Source organism: Hylobates moloch, unplaced genomic scaffold (genome assembly GCF_009828535.3).
Source record: "Hylobates moloch isolate HMO894 unplaced genomic scaffold, HMol_V3 SCAFFOLD_15, whole genome shotgun sequence".
Taxonomy (NCBI): Eukaryota; Metazoa; Chordata; class Mammalia; order Primates; family Hylobatidae; genus Hylobates; species Hylobates moloch.
In genome coordinates, this window is record NW_026652290.1 from 46,729,570 (window position 1) to 46,743,118 (window position 13,549).

Consider the following 13,549-nt stretch of genomic DNA (forward strand, 5'->3'; position numbering starts at 1 on the left):
GTTTGTACCCCAAAAAACAAGGATATGTCTTCTAGGAAAATTGACCCCTTATCATCATGTTATCTTCCCATATCCTTGCTAATTTTCCTTGCTCTGAAGTCAGCTCTGTCTGAAATTAATATAGCTACTCTCTCTTTTGATTCGTGTTAGCATGATATAACTTTCTCCATTCCTTTACTTTTAATCTACATGCATTTTTATATTTAAAGTGGGTTTATTGTAGACAGTATATACTTGATTTTTGATCAAGAATCAAAATCTGCCCCTTCTGACAATCCGTCTTTCCATTCGTGTATTTAGACCTTTGACATTTAAAGTGATTCTTGATAGAATTGAATTGATGTCTGCCATAACATTACTGTTATCTGCTGCCCTTGTTCTTTGTTCCTATTTTTGTTTTCCACTTTTTCTGCCTTTTGATTCCATATTCTCTCCTTTCTTGGCATATACTCTTTTTTTTTTTTTAAACTTTCCTTAGTGGTTACCCTAGATCTTGCAGTACACATTTACAACTATCCAAGGCCAACTTGAAATAACAGTATTTGCTTCTTGGGTAGTGCGAGTACCTTGCATTAATAAAGTATTCCTAATTCCTCCCTCTTGTCCCTTGCTGTCATTCATTTTATTTATATAAACTATACTCTTCAGGTACATTGTTGCTACTACCATTTTGAACAAGCTGTTATCTGTTATATCAACCAAGAAAAATGAAAAGTTTCTATTTTCCTTTCACCTATTCCTCCTTTGATGCTCTTCCTTTATGTAGAACCAAGTTTCTGACTTTTGTCATTTTATTCTCTCTAAAGAACTTTTAACATTTCTCACAAGGCATCAAATTCCCTGTTGTTTGTCTGAGAAAATCTTTATTCTCCTTTACTTTTGAAGGATAATTTCACAGGATACAGAATTCTAGTTGGTGGGGTGTTTTTTTCTCTCTCACTACTTTAAGTATTTCACTCTTGCTTGCATGGTTTTTGGGGAGAAGTTGGATATAATTCTATTTTTGCTCTCTATAGGTAGGATTTTTTTCCTCTAGCTTTCAAGATTTTTTTAAAACTCTTTATGAGAAATACTGCACATTCATGAAGCTCTCTAGTCAGAAGTTCTTTGAAACAATGCTGTCGCCTTGGCCATTCAAAGAATGGAGTAATCTGACCCATTCGTTGTGCAAATGGCCTTGCAGATAGCATAGGTTTTGTTTTTGTTTTTGTTTTTTTGAGATAGAGCCTTGCTCTGTTGCTGAGGCTGAAGTGGAGTGCAGTGGCGCGATCTTGGCCTGCTGCAACCTCCACCTCCTTGGGTTCAAGCGATTCTCATGCCTCAGCCTCCCCAGTAGCTAGGATTACAGGCGTGCACCACCACGCCCAGCTAATTTTTGTATTTTTAGTACAGACGGGGTTTCACCATGTTGGCCAGGCTGGTCTTGAACTCCTGACAAGTGATCCGCCCACCTTGGCCTCCCAAAGTGCTGGGATTACAGGCGTGAGCCACCGCACCTGGCCAATAGCATAGGTTTTAAACTGGCCATTAAACCTGTCTGCAACCTTGTCAACTTTGGCCACATTTGTCTGGATGGACGTGAGGTCCTTGGCACCAATGCCACAATTGCTGGCAGAGTATTTCCATGGCACATTCAGGTCCATGAACTCGCAGGCATTGTTTTGCACATTGAGGCCGTGCCTGATGCCACCATGACACATGCGAGCAGAGAAAGCTTTCAAGGTTTTTTTCTTAATTTTTGATTTTCTGTAGGGTGAATATGACGTGTAGGTGTACTTTTTTGGCACCTTGGGGTGTGTGTGTGTGTGTGTGTGTGTGTGTGTGTGTGTGTGTATGTGTTTTCCTGGATCTGTGGTTTGATATCTGATGTTAATTTGGGGGAATTCTGAGTCATTATTGCTTCAAATAGTTTTTCTGTTCCTTTTTCCTCTTTCTGATATTCCCATGAGGTGTATGTTACACTTTTTGTTGTCCCACAGTTTTTAGATATTCTGTTCCAGTTTTTTGTTGTTGTTTAGTCTTTCTTCTCTTGGATTTTCAGTTTTGGAAGTTTCTACTGACATGTCCTCAGGCTCAGAGATTCTTTCCTCAGCTGTATCCGGTCTACTAAGGAGTCCATCAAAGGCATTCTTCATTTCTGCTATAGCACTTTTTACAATCTCTAGCATGTTTCTTACTCTTTCTTGGAATTTTCATCTCTCTGCTTACGTTACCTGCCTGTTTTTGCAGGTTGTCCCCTTTTTCCATTAGAGCCCTTAGCATATTAATTGTAGTTGTTTTAGTTCCTAGTCTGATGAGTCCAACATCCCTGCCATATCAGAGCCTGGTTCTGATGCTTGCTCTGTGTCTTTAGACTGTTTTTTGTCTTTTAGTATGACTTGTAATTTGTTGTTGGACAAACATGATGTACTGGGTAAAGGGAACTCCTTTAAATAGGCCTTTAGTGATCTGGGGAGTTAAGGTGAGGAATAGAAGCAGCTTCTCTAGTCCTGTGATTAGGTCTTAGTCTTTTAGTGAATCTGTAGCCTTGGACCATAATCTTTACAAGTACTCCTCGGTTTTTACCCACCTAGAATAGGATGACAGAGTTGAGTATTTCCCTTCTCTCAGGTCACATAGGCTCTGATAACACAGTTTATCATGAGGGCAAGACTTTTCGAGAATGCATTCTGTCGTATTTCAAAATGGTTACTTTCCCTGTTTCCTTGCCGGAAGCGGGAGGAGCCTGGTAGGTGTTCACTGTGGGAACATGGTAAGTTCCTGGAGGTAAAACTCGTAGAAATGTTCCCTACAATGACTGGGTCCCCCTGGAGTTTTCACCGTTCAAACTTGGCCACACTGAGCCTCTAGCAATTCATCAGTTACAGTTTAGGTTTCCCTCCCATGAACTTCTTCCTGGGAATGGTTCTGCCAGTGGGTTTCTGCTCTGGTAAGTTGTGATTCTTTGAATCTAGCCAATTTCTCAACTTCTGGAGACACCAGTTTGCCCTGTGAACTCAATTCTTTGATAAATCTAAGAAGAGGTTTTGATTTTTCGGTTTAAATTTTTACTTATTAGTATGGAGTGTTGGCCCCCAGGCTCCTTATACACCAGACCAGAAACCAGAAGTCTAAACATGTCAATTAAACAGTAGAAATTACCAAATTTCATTTTTAAAAAGCAAGACCCAACTATATGTTGCCTATAAGAAATCCACTTTAGATATGAAGACTGATAGGTTAAAAGTAAAAGGGTGGAAAAATAAACCATGCTAATGCAAGCTCATAGAAAGCTGAAAGATATGTTAATACTAGACAATGTAGATTTCAGAGCAAGGACTATTACTAGGGATAAAGAGGGCCATCTTATTATAATAATTCATCAGGACAACATAGCAGTCCTAAACATTCAGACACCTAAAAATAGAACTTCAAATAACATAAAGCAAAAACTGATTGGACTACAATGAAAAATAGAGCCACAATTAATAGAGATTTTAACATCCCTGTCTCAGTAATTGGCACAAATAGAATTGGTAAGGATATAGAAGATGTGAGCAGCTCACTCAGCCTCCCGAGGTTGTGCTGGAGTACAGCAGGGCATGGGGCTGTGGTGGTGAAGGCACTGGGAGGGGCGTAGGGTGGCCACTGTGGAGCCTGGCCAGGTACCAAGGGCTGCCCAGCTGCGTCCAGGGACCACCTCCCCCTGCACCCCACCGTGGGTCACTCAGACTCGAATCTGCACAGCTTTCTTTCCCCTGCTGCCCTGGCCCTTCCGAGCCAGGAGATGTTGTGATTTGCCTCGTAAAAAGTAAGCCCTCAAATTCTATTCTTGGGGCTCATTAATGAATGAAGAAAGCACTACAAAGCCAAAAGGAAAGGAAGGTGCATCAGTTCTTCCTGCAACACAAACTTCCAGCCGCCCCACGGGGCTGCTACAAGCATCAAAGGAAGGCATACCAGGGAGCCCTGGGTAAGCTGCCCGGATACAGGCACAGCCCCAGCCTGCAGCCCACAGCCCACAGGGAAGGCTGAGGACACGCCAAGGCCACCCATGCATACCTCCACCCCCGATGGGACCCTGCGAGCCAGCCCTGTGCCCAGCAGGAACCTAAGTCACTGGGTCCTGCCATTGTGGCACACATAAGCCACGGAGCAGATGAAGATATTTAAAACTACCGGGTGTCAGAACATGCCACACTTTTCTAACCACATCCAGTGACACCTCTTATTAGTTTAATTAAAACTGAATGCTTAATTTGGCCATATGGAGACAGAACACAGGAAGTTGTACCTAAAAGCACTCATTAGCGCCTGGACAGTGGGATCCTCTGGGAGGTGCTGCTGGCGGTGGGATTCTTACGGCCGTGTGGAGAAAAGTCGGCCTGGATGTGCAGCCTGGCCCCACCACCTGGCCAACTACTGCCTCCAATGTGCTTTCCCGTGTATCACATAAGAATAGTAGCAGCTCAGGCCAGGCATGGTGGCTCACACCTGTAATCCTAGAACTTTGGGAGGCCAAGGCGGGCGGATCACCTGAGGTCGGGAGTTCGAGACCAGCTGGCCAACATGGTACAACCCCGTCTCCACTAAAAATACAAAATTAGCCAGGTGTGGTGGCACCTGTAATCCCAGCTACTTGGGAGACTGTGGCAGGAGAATCGCTTGAACACAGGAGGCGGAGGTTGCAGTGAGCCGAGATCATACCATTTTACTGCAGCCTGGGCAACAAGAGAGAAACTCCTTCTCAGAAAAAAGAAACAAAACTAGAGCAGCTCTCATGCAGGGTTTTTGGAAGACTAGAAATAAAGTGTGTAAAATATCTGATATGTAATAGTCACTAATAAATAATGGTTGTTGTGATTAGCTAAAAAAAAAAAAAAAAAAAAGAAGATGTGAGCAGCATTATCAGCCAACTTGGACTTCATTGGCTTCTTTTTTAAGAGATGGGGCCTCTCTCTGTTGCAGAAGCTGGAGTGCAGTGACACAATCATAACTCACTGCCGCCTCGAATAATGAAACTCAAGGGATCCTCCCACCTCAGTCTCCTGAGCAGCTGGGGCTGTAGGCATGTGCCACTGGACTCAGCTGATTTTTAATTTTTAGTTTTTTTTGCAGAGATGGGGGCCTCACCTTTTTGCCGATGCTGGTTTTGAACTCCTGGCCTCAACCAATCCTCCTGTTTGTGGCCTGTCATTGACTTACAGAACACTTTACCACCAACAACAAAATACATACTGTTTTCAAGGGCATACAGGACAGTTACCAAGATGGACTGTGTTCTGGCCCATAAAACAAGTCTCAATAAATTTAAAAGGATTTAAGTCACACAGAGTATATATTCTGATCACAGTGGGTTTAAATTAGAAATCAGTGGCATCTGGAAAATCCAAATATTTGGAAACTAAATGACATCTAAATAACCATGAGAAAGAACAAAAATAAAAAGGGTGAAATTACCATTTTGAACTGAACAGACTAAAGCTACAGTCATTGACCTTGTGGTACCAGTGGCAAGATAGACACAGATCAATGGAAGAAAATAGAATATAGAAATACACCCTCCAAATGTGGTCGGTTGAGTTTTGACAAAGATGCAAAGGAAATTCAGTGAAGCAAAGATAGGAGAATAGGAGAAAGATAGGAGTGGTGGAATAGATGGATATCCATATGCAAAATATGAGCTTTGAACCATATATCACACTATATACAAAAACTAACTAATGATGTTTCAGACCTACATTTACAACCCAAAACTAAAACTTTGTGACCTATAGCTACAATATCAAAGGCATGCAATCTTTGTGACCTATAGCTACAATATCAAAGGCACAATCTGTATGTTGATAAATTGAACTTTATCAAAATTCAGAAATTCTTCTCTTGAAAAGATGTGTTTGAAAAAGTCTTCCACAGACTGGGTGAGTCACACATGGGAGAAAATATTTGCCAGACATATCTAATAAAGGACTTGTATTCAGAATACATAAATCTCAAAACTCATAATTAGAAAATAACAAAATGGGCAAAATATTTGGACACTTTACCAAAGAAGATATAGATATGGCAAATAAGCCATGAAAAGGTGCCTATCAGTCATTAGAGAAATGCAATTAAAACCACTGAGAGATACCACCACATACATTAGAATGTCTAAAGATCCGTCTGCCAAATGGTGAAGATAGGATGAAATAACTGGAATTCTTGTACATTGTTAGTGGGAATGTAAAACTGTACAGCCACTTTGGAAAATACTTGGGCAGTTTCTTAAAATGTTAAAGATATACCTGCCACATAACCTGACCATTACCTTCCTAGGTATGTATCCAAGAGAAACAAAAGCATCTGCCCTTACCAAGACTTGTATATAAATGTCCATAGCAGTTTAATTTGTAATAAAAACTGGAAACAACACCAATGTATATCAACAGGTAAATGGCTACATTTTTATTGCTGAGTAATAACCATTGTATGGATATACCACAATTTGTGTAGCCATTTCCCTGTTGATATACATTTGATGAATGAACAATCAATAAAAATGGACTATTGGGCTGGGCGCGGTGGCTCACGCCTGTAAACCCAGCACTTTGGGAGGCCGAGGCGGGTGGATCACGAGGTCAGGAGATGGAGACCATCCTGGCTAGCTGGGTGAAACCCCGTCTCTACTAAAAAAAAAAAATACAAAAAAATTAGCCGGGCGTGATGGTGGGTGCCTGTAGTCCTAGCTACTCGGGAGGCTGAGGCAGAAGAATGGCGTGAACCCGGGAGGCAGAGCTTGCAGTGAGCCGAGATTGTGCCACTGCACTGCACTCCAGCCTGGGCAACAGAGCAAGACTCTGTCTCAAAAAAAAAAAAAAAAAGAAATGGACTATTGATACACAATACAGATGGATCTCAAAATGCATTGAGTGTAAGAAGTAAGACCAAAAAGTGAGCACATGCTGTATGATTTCAATTCTGTAGAATTCTAGGAAGTGCAAACTAGTCTATAATTACAGAAAGTGGATCAGTGGTTGCCTGGGGCTGGGAGGGGGTTAAATGGGTGTGAGGAAGGGATTACAAAGGGGCATGAAGCAGCTTTTGCAGGAGACAGATATGTTCAACAAATTGGTTGTGTGTTGATTTCACAGTGTATATATGTATCAAAACTTAACCAAGAGTACACTTTTTTTTTTTTTTTGAGACAGAGTCTTGCTCTGTCGCCCAGGCTGGAGTGCAGTGGCGCAATCTCGGCTCACTGCAAGCTCCGCCTCCCCGGTTCATGCCATTCTCCTGCCTCAGCCTCCCAAGTAGCTGGGACTACAGGCGCCCACCACCAAGCCCGGCTAATTTTTTGTATTTTTAGTAGAGACGGGGTTTCACTGTGTTAGCCAGGATGGTCTCGATCTCCTGATGTCGTGATCCACCTGCCTCGGCCTCCCAAAGTGCTGGGATTACAGGCATGAGCCACCGCACCCGGCCAAGAGTTCACTTTTTAGTGTGCAGTTTATCTAAACATCTTTACAACCACCAGGGGGCAGGAAGAGCTTCCCAGATATAGCAGTCCCTGTTTACTGAATGCTGCAATGTAGACATTGATGATTATAGTAGAAACCTATCTCTCCTTTCAGTGAAATACTTTGCAGTTAGAAATGCTTGTGTCTGGGCCAGACGCAGTGGCTCACGCCGGTAATCCCAGCACTTTGGGAGGCCGAGACAGGCAGATCACGAGGTCAGGAGATCGAGACCACCCTGGCCAACATGATGAAACCCCATCTCTACTAAAAATACAAAAATTAGCTAGGAATGGTGGCACATGCCTGTGATCCCAGCTACTCGGAAGACTGAGGCAGGAGAATCGCTTGAACCAGGGAGTCGGAGGTTGCAGTGAGTCAAGATTGCACCACTGCACTCCAGCCTGGGCTACAGAGCAAGACTCCGTCTCAAAAAAAAAAAAAAAAAAAAAACAAAAAACAAGAAGAAAAGAAAAGAAATGCTTGTGTCCTACAGAGGTAATCACTTCTGTTTGAAATGCTAGATGTGGAATCTTCAAGGGCTGTAAATACCTACTAGCAACATGATTCCAGATTTGCATGACAAAGACTACCTTGAAAGAATCGCATTTGCTCCTCTTCCTCTCCTGGGTGGTTTTCAAACACCTTTCAGCTGCAGATCATGCATTCACGTTGCAGTTTATCACTAGCCTAAAGTGTAAGTCAGGGTTGTGGGGCAGAGGCAGGACGCACACGGGATCTGGGGACTGCAGCTTGAAAACTCATCAACTTGCTGTGTGACGTCAGTCATGTTGCTTAACTCTTCTGTCCGCCCCCAGCACCCTCCACCACCATCTTAGCTTTCTGAAAGTAATGAGCTCTCCATCGCGTGAGTGTTACATAAAGTCCACACTGTCAGCCAGTGTAGCATGGGTGGAGAGTAAAGCGTCCTTCTGGGTGTCATCGGTGGCTGATGGGCTGCAGGGGACAAACAGCAACTCAGGGAGTGGAGCCTTCTGAGCTCCTCCTAGACCTGTGGCATGTGAGTTGGAGTCAGCATCTCAACAGCCCAGTGCTGCTACTTCTAAAAGGCTGATTTTTTTTTTTAATTTTTAATTTTTTAGGGACAGAGTCTCGCTCTGTTGACCAGGCTGGAGTGTAGTGGTGTAAACAGCTCACTGCAGCCTCAACTTCCTGGGATCAAGCGATCTTGCACTTCGGCCTCCCGTGTAACTGGCCACAGGCACATGCCACCACACCCAGCTAATCTTTTTTTTCCTTTTGTAGACACAGTGTCTCACTTTGTTGTGTAGGCTGGTCTTGAACTCCTGTGCTGAAGCAATCCTCCTGCCTCAACCTCCCAAAATGCTGGGATTACAGGCGTGAGTAACTGCGCCCGGCCAGAGGCTCATTTATTTTTAGAAAGAGGCCAGCAAATGAGAGCCGAGCTCTAGGCGCAGGCAGAAGCAATGAGTGTCTTTGCAGCACAGTGTTGTCACTGGCTGCCACAGCTCTGCAGCCTGCGACAGGCAGAAGCACCTTGGCCTTTTTCTTAGCACTCAAATCAGTGATTCTGGACCCTCAGAGATTTGCTCATTACTTTGATGTTGATTGAGCTCCTCATTCTCACCTAGAATATTGTTTGGTGTGTGTTAGTGTCCTGTGACTTTAAGGTTTTTTTTTTCAATGTGCTGACATTTATTGAACACTTGACATGTGCTTGACAGTGTTGTAATCCACTTACATATTTAAATTAATAACCTTGAGCACTTAGATCCCCAAATTAAAAAACTTGCTCAAAGTAACACATAGCTAGTAAGAGGTGAGGCCACGGTTGACACCCAGGCAGGCTGGCTCCAGTGCCTAGCTCCTAAGACAAGCTGCCCCAATGAGGCTGGACAAGTTCCCTTACCTGGGAAGTTGAGGGAAGGCAAGGGTTTCAAAGGCCTTTGAAAGAAAGCTCAAGGAGCGCTGAGGAGTGAAAGGATTTTTGCGCAGGGTCATAAGGGACAGTAGGAGGTGTGTGTGTGTGCGTGTGCGTGCACACACTGGGTAGAGGGCCAAGGGACTGTGGCTTCGGGGAGCTTATGGCTAGTTCAGAGCTGAAGCTGGATTGTGTGTGCACGTGGGTCCCGAGCCATCTGTTGTGAGCGGTGCAAATTCAAGGATAACTAGGTCTGCACATGTTTTGTCTTTCCACAGTGTCAGACTTTGATTGATGTTATTTCAATCACAGGAGCCATGAGCGCCATGGAGTTCCCCAGGGGGCAGTTCTCCTTAGTACTTTCTGTTCACTTCCCAAGTCAGACCACACATGCTCAAGCCACTGCACAAGCCAGTCAGTATTACAAGCCATGCAGAATCATATATACTTAATCAATATATAGATGTTACAGATTAAACATTCCACAACACACAGTAACATTTAACATGAAGAGAAGGGCAGTAGGAAAAAGGTTAACAAACCAGTCCAAGGAGAGTAACAAAGAAAAAGAAATCTCCTGGTGTGGGCTGGTGCAATCTTCGGTACTTTTAGGAAGTGTCTTTGATGTGGGCAGATGTCAGGTGCTGATCACCAGTGACTGTAAGACTGGGTCTGTTAAGACGGCCATTTGGGGCTGCTGAAGTGCTGCTCTTATGGCCATAGTGTCCTCTGATGAGGACTGAGTGGAGGAGCGTGCTTGGTTATGTCCTTGTCTGTCTGGATGCAGTCTTTATTGATCAGGCAAAACATCTGGTCCCTGTTAGCAAAGTGTCCTGTGATATGTAAGATGCAGTCTTTTTCTAAGATGGAGTTAGTTATGTCAAGGGTGCTGTGTACAGTGGGACACATAGTGGTTGCGGAGGCTCGTGGGGAGGGGGAAGGGAGAGGACCCCAGCAGCTGCACAGGCCCCTGTAGGGTGGGTGGGACGCCCCTCCGTAGTTCTGGGGCCCTCCGATACCCCCAGCTCTCCCCAGCGGGCTGTTGAGCCCTGGTGGGGTCCCTGCAGGTGGGGGGCGCCCCGCCGGGATAGCGGCCAGGAAAACCTCTCCGTTTCGCCAGGCGCTCTGGGAGGCGCGGGCGGAGTGCGCAGGCGTTTGGGACGCTGGTGGCGCCTGCTGGGACCTGGGGAGCGTCCCCTGCCCCTACCCTCGGGCTGGCGGCGCGCTCAGCCGCAGGAAGGAGCCTTTGTTCCTTGTCCCCGGCAGTCTCATCCTCTTAGCTGCTGCTGGTTTGAGGAGGGTTCTGTGCGGGTCTAGACGCCCCCGCCTGAACAAGGTGCTTTCTACAGGGGACGAGTAAGCGAACCCCACTCGGTGTTTCCTCCGCGAACGCCACCTGCTGGCCCGAACTGGGTTGGGCACTGGAGTTTCACGAGAGTGCTGAGGCGCCGGTCCCGCCAGGTGAGCTGCACCCAGGAGGCACCCTCCTGCCATGGGTGACCTAGTGGGCGGGGCCTGCCTGAGGGTAGCCAGGAAGGGTGTTCTGGGAGGGAGGGAGGGAGGTACTGCTGGCCGAGAGCTCAGCACTCTGCACTGATTGTGGGGTGTTTTTTTCACTGTTTTTGGTTTTTGAGACGGTTTTTCGCTCTTGTCGCCCAGACTGGAGTGCAATGATGCAATCTCGGCTCACCGCAACCTCTGCGTCCCGGGTTCAAGCCTCAGCCTCCCTGGTAGTTGGGATTACAGGGGCCCGTCACCACGCCCGGCTAATTTTTGTATATTTAGTAGAGATGGGGTTTCACCATGTTGGCCAAGCTAGTCTCTAACTCCTGACCTCAGGTGATCCACCCGCCTCGGCCTCCCAAAGTGCTGGGATTACAGGCGTGAGCCACCGCTCCCGATCGATTGTGGTTTTTAAAACAACCTGAAGTAGAAAAAAAACCATGAGCTTTACTTTCAAGCATAAGGTAGGATACAGGGATTGGGGTGGCATTGGAAATCTTCAAAACGTTCTTTCTTGGATGCATGGCGCAATGAGAGACCCAACAGACCAAGGGTCAGGAAGAAAATACAATTTACTATTCAAATAATGAGATATGGGTCCAACCTCTGAAGTGTAGTCAGTGAATGAATAATAAAAAGAGGGTTGTGTGGCCTAGGGCTGCTGCTCTTGCTTCCTCTGGGTCCTCAGTTTCCCCAAGTGTAAAACAAAGGGACAGACCAGACCGCATGATCCTTAACTGGGGCTGAGGCTACAGCCTTAGGCTTCCAGGGTGCAGATCTTGATATCCCTGGGCACAGCGCCTGAGCACAGATTCCTTTGTGGGGAGATGGATTCACATCTCTGGGAACCCTGCTGGAAGTATCTGCCCAAGCAAGCAGCTCTGAACCCTTACCTGAAGGTTCATCTTTGGAAATGGGATTCCTTGGAAAGAAAGCTGTGCCTTAACCCAGGGGCTGCCATGGGGTGCCCACATAGCAGGGCTGTAATATTTTTTTCTTATCCCTGGAAAGCAGCTCAATTCATGTCTAGTAAACACAAACCTGGAGGCCCTTTCTTGATGTACATTGCAGATATAATGAAAAACTGGCTCAGATCTTCATCTTACAAATGCAACTGCTGCTTCAGACATGGTGCTTCCCCCAGGCTTATGGGGATTCAACTCATAGACTCATGTAAACACACATGTAACCCATGGCACCCTCAGGGCCTGAGACAGCAGTCCGGAGAGGGCTCTCTCTGCCTCCTAAGGCTGGCCCTGGAGAAGTCGCTTGGGGCAGATGTCAGGGGGGTCACCAAAGGGAGGGGGAATGGCCACCAGCACATCCAAGATCATTCCTAGAAGGCAAGCAGCAACCTACGCACCAGGCTTTCTGTGGCTCTCAGGAAGCCCTTGGATGCCTGTCCGTTAAAAGAGGAGTCATTCAGGCCCTTCGCGAATGCTGGTGCCACAGTGGCCTTCAGAGGAGGCCTCATGGCCCTTCCTGACGTCCCCTTGGTGCTTAGCTCCCCGGCCCTCTGCAGTCTTGTCCGGAACACTGACTGCTGTCCTGCTCCTTCCAGGTGTTCTGTGGCATTACCCTTCTCAGCCCGGCCTGAGCTCCTAGGCAGCAAGGCTTCCCCTCTGACCCGCAGCAGCCTTCACCCACCTGCCCTGGGGGCTTTGTTCCCACCTCTGGGACCCAGGGCTGTGACCATGCCTCCAGGAGCCTTCGTCACCTGCTCCCAGGGTTGGGCAGGGTCTCCCTCCCAGCAGAGCCATCCTGGCTGTCCTCAGGCTGTGGCTCCCACCAGAAGCTGACAGCCTCCAGCAGAGCCAGAAATGGCCCCCTTGGTGGTTCCACCTGGCCCTCCCTTCCGTTGACAAGAACGTGACCCGAGTTGTTGCTTGTTGTTACCGCTGTGCAGCAGCTTCCAAAGAAACTGCTTCAAAGCATGGGGCAGAGAGGGCTCCGCAGGGTTTGGAGGCGGAGGCAGCCTGAAAACAAGTGGCAAAGGTCTGAGGGCGGGTGCAGTAACAAAGCTGGGTGGGCTCTGCCCCGTGAGTTCCAGCAAAACAGGATGTCGGTTGGCGGAGAAGGAGCAAAAGTGCCTCTGAAGTGTTCTTGAGAAGGTCGTGGTTGCTTCTCAGAAAGGGCATTTACCACGGACCAAGCAGAATTTCCCCAGCGGGCGCCTGGGGCCTGGGGAACTTGCTGTTGAGCACAGGGGCATCCAAGAGCATTCGGACACTGCTGGCCTTCACCTCACGCAGCCTCAGGTGTCCGGTGTGCTCTCCTCTCCAGATGGCCATATGGCCTGGGCTTCTTGTGCCCTTGGGCTGCACAGGAGTGAAATCTCCTTTCCTCCCCGCAGGAAGACACATGGGCTTCAGTGGCTGTTTTGATTTGCGCCTATGAATCAGACGCTGGCCAGATCACCCTCCATAGCCCCTGCCCACGCCTAGGGAAGGACCATGGGGTCAGCCATGCGGTTGGCCAGGTATTGAGGGCTTGTTCATGGTGTCTTTGTGGGCCTGACAGAAGCCTTTGAGGCCATTAACACCCAGACTCTTCCACTCAACGTTGGGCAGGCTGAGAACTCTTCTAAGAATCTAAGAGTCAGCCTAAAGTGTCGGGTGGGGTGGGGTTTCACTAGGATGGCAGCCACGGTGCCCTCACCCTCACCCCA